We start from the raw sequence: 4,043 nt of genomic DNA on the forward strand, positions 1-4,043 counted from the left end.
AGGGACTGTTAATGTCAGATTCTGCAGATATTACACCAATTCCTCACACCCAGGACTGAACCCTGGTCACTCAGCATTGCAGGGGTTTGTGAGACCAGAACTCCATTAGATACAGGAGAACAATCCGGCCATTCGGCCCATTGAGTGTGCTCTGGGATTTCATCAGAGCTCAATTCCGGTTCTTTGCTCAACACACAATAGCTGATCCTCAGTGTGTTCAACCAGCATCTGCTAGAAACAGATATCTCGTGGGCATTCTACAAATTTCCCCCTCTTGGTAACCAACACTAACCTGATTGATATCCCCCATGACTATCGTAACATCGTCCTTTTGACATGCATTTTGTCTCCCGTTGTAATTTGTAGATCACATCGTTACTACGGTTGGAGGTCTGCGTATAAATTATCCCAGGGTGTTGTTACACTTAATGTTTCTTCGCTCTACCCACAGAGATTCTACATTTCTGATTCTCTGATGCTCTCCCGCCTCTTGTTTGTAATGATTTGATTTCATATTTACCAGTAGAGGCACCCACCCTCTTTGCCTACCTACCTGTCCTTTTGAGACAACGTGTCTGTTTGGACGTTAAGCCCCGGGTTATAATCTTCTTTCAGCCACGATACGGATACGTACACAAATCACACTGTGCTAAAAGTTCACCTCTGTTATTCTGTACACTGCGCACATTCAAATGTAACACCTTCAGTCCTGCATTCATCACCCTTATCGATGTTATCCCACCTTAACGCTGCAACTCATTCCGTTGACTGCAATTTTTCCCTGACATCAGCCACTGCTTGCTTGTACTCTCACTGCACACTACCTCTGTTGCCAACCAACTACCTCATCCCCAACACTCACACTCCGGTTCCGATCTCCCTGACAAGTTATTTTAAACACAAGCTCTAACACACCTGCCCACGAGCATACTGGACCCCGCCAGGTTCAGATGCAAACCGTCCCTGTTGTACAGATCATTCCATTCCCAGGAGAGATCCCAATGACCCAGAGATCTGATGCAATGCCTCTGCATCAGTTCTTCAATCACACATTCATCTGCTGAATCATCGTATTCTTACCCGATTCTGAAATGTTGCCTCACCTGGAAGGAACGTGGAAGGTGGGGGGCTTTACAGGGATGGCAAATGGTGTAAGGGTCAGGCGGGTTTACAAAATAACTATGGGATTAGGGTAAGAAGGGTTTTCACAGATGGTGAGGGCCGCAAGGATCGGAGGTGTGAACAGAAATGGGGAGTGGCGTAAGGCTTGGAAGGGTTTTCACAGAGGGCGAGGTGTGCAGGACTGCTTCGCCACCACTGGGGAAATTTACTTCACTTGTCACACCAAAATGGCATTTCTTTCTGTAACAAAATGGAACCTGTAGTGTATCAGAGTGCTTTGCTAATAATCTTCGTGCAACATTATGCTGACGGTACCTGAGCACTTGAGTGTAGAACCGCAGCAGAGTTACTGGAAGAATGCCAAACGTTGATTCAGCAGACAACAGAATGCACCCTGTCCTTGAACTTGTATTCAAAGTGGTGATGGTACTGTTTCTTTTTGATAAAGCTATCACCAGCACTTGGGCAGTGCTAGTCTTCCCTTGCTGCAAGTAAACATAAACACGCTTAAGATTGATCCACTCTGAGTTAATTGTTGTTGGTTACCAGACGTAGTGAAAAGGTGCTTCACACCATCTCCTAGCTGGACACTAGAAACTGAAATACCCATTCCGACCATTGAGTCTTCACCACCATTCGATCACGGCTACTGGATGTTGCCTCTGAATCCCACGCTGCTGCCTTCTACCGGTCACCTTTGACAACCTTATTAATCAACAATCCACCATTTACTTACTTGAAGTTCATTACACCACTGGTGTTTGGGGCAGCAATGAGGAGATTGCAGAAGAAGTTCACCAGGATGTTGTGTGGATTGGAATCATGAGCTACTGTGTGAGGAGATTTTGGACAAACTTGGGCTGTTTTCTCTGGAGTGGAGGAGGCTCAGTGTGAGCTGATAGAACTTGATAAGATAACGAAAGATCTCGATAGAGTAGATAGCGCCGTTTTTAACCTTCTGGGTCACAGTGTCTAATACCAGAGAGCATGCATTTAGAGATGAGGGCCCTGTGGAATTCATTGCCACGGACGGCTCAGAGGCCAAGTCATCCTGTTTAGTTTAAACATACATTGACCAGTGCTTGATTAGTAAAGGCATCAAAGGCTATGGAGAGAAGGTAGAAGAATGAGGTTGAGAAGGGAAATAAAAGAGACTGGGACAGGTACAGAAAGAGAAAACCAGCGTGAGACGTGTCAAGCACAGACAGATGGGACAGACTCAGGTAGGGGTTTGTGTCTGGCACGGAGCAGTGGGGCTGAACACCTGGTTCATTTTCCACTCTCGGACCTTCAGTGAGACCACTTCTCCTCAGTACATGTTTTAAGAACAAAACATTTCAATGTTCAAGCTCAAGGTAAATTTATTATCAATGAGTGTCAACCAGATGCTATCGAACAAATGATTTCCTTCTTGGCGAGGCAACTCAATGCTTACCCGCAGCCTGGGGTAGAGAATGAGACCAATTCTAGACGGGGAGCGTTGGGTGAGTCTGGGACTTCGTGAAGGAGCCGAACACAATCTTCCTCATTCACCTTTTCCTTTCTCACTCCCCACTCTCACACTCCACTGCATGTGTTTGTGTGTGTGTGAGAGAGAGAGACTTGTCTGCCCACTTCAGCCTCCATCAACGATGTCCCCTCTCCCCCAACACACTCACACTCCTGTGCACAATGCAGTCCCTGTGGGCTCAAATGATCCAAAGGTTTTATGCCCACCCTCCTGCACCAACTCCTTAGCCACGTGTTAAACTGTACATTCTCCCTATTCCTTACACGTGATACAGATGGCAGTCCTGAGATCCCAGACCCCAGCACACAGGAGGTATCATACCATCCTGGAATCTCATTCTCACCCACAGAACATCCAGTCAGTTCCCTAAGCTAATGAAACACCTATGACCACAGCTCACCTCTTCTCCACCCTTCCCTTCTCAGTCTCAGAGCCAGACGAAGTGCCACAGACCCTCCTGCTGTGACTGTCCTTTGCCAAGTCATCCCACCATCCTCAACAGTATCTAAAGTGATATATGTGTTGTTCAGGGGGATAGACACAGGGGTACACTGCACTTGCTTTCCCCCCCTCCTTCCCCTTCGTGACTGTCACCCAGTTCCCTGTGCCGGGACCTTGGGTGTAACTACCTCTCTAAATGTCCTAACTATCACCCCTTCAGCCTCCCAAATGATCCGGAGTTCATCCAGTCCAGCTCCAACTCCTTAATGTGGATCGTTCGGACCTTTTCACAGGAACGCGGAGTGGGGGGGGGGGTGCCTGCCTTCCCACATCCCGCAAGAGGAGCTTTCCACTATCCTGCCTGGCATCTTGACTGTTCTAACTGAGCAAATGTAAAGAAGGAGGCAAAAAAACTACCTCCAGCATGATTTTGCCTTCTCTGATTGAAGGTTCTCCTCACTGAAACCTCAAAGTCTCCGCTCCAACTTTGTCCACTCCAACATGGGCCTCTCCAACATCGGCCGCTCCAACATGGGCCTCTCCAACACTGGCTACTCCAACATGGGCCTCTCCAACTTTGTCCACTCCAGCATGGGCCTCTCCAACACTGGCCACTCCAACATGGGCCTCTCCAACTTTGTCCACTCCAGCATGGGCCTCTCCAACATTGGCCACTCCTCTTGCTCCTGCCTAACATTAATAAATCCTGTACACTGATTGGCCACTGCTCAAAGCTTCAATAAATACTGTCCTGAGCCACTGCCATTAATACTCAGTAGTCGAACCTGAGTGAATTACATCCTCTCAAGCTTCTGATCTCTCCGATTAACGATGGGTCAAAGCTGGGTAGGGTGACACAACGATGAATCACTGATTGAAACCAATCCCACATTCAGAGCTAGTGACCGCCCTCACCACTGTCTCTGCAGCGTGGACAAGTGTGTGAACGCCTTCCCACAGTCTGAGCAGG

This window comes from Mobula hypostoma, chromosome 3 (assembly GCF_963921235.1).
Source record: "Mobula hypostoma chromosome 3, sMobHyp1.1, whole genome shotgun sequence".
Lineage (NCBI taxonomy): Eukaryota > Metazoa > Chordata > Chondrichthyes > Myliobatiformes > Myliobatidae > Mobula > Mobula hypostoma.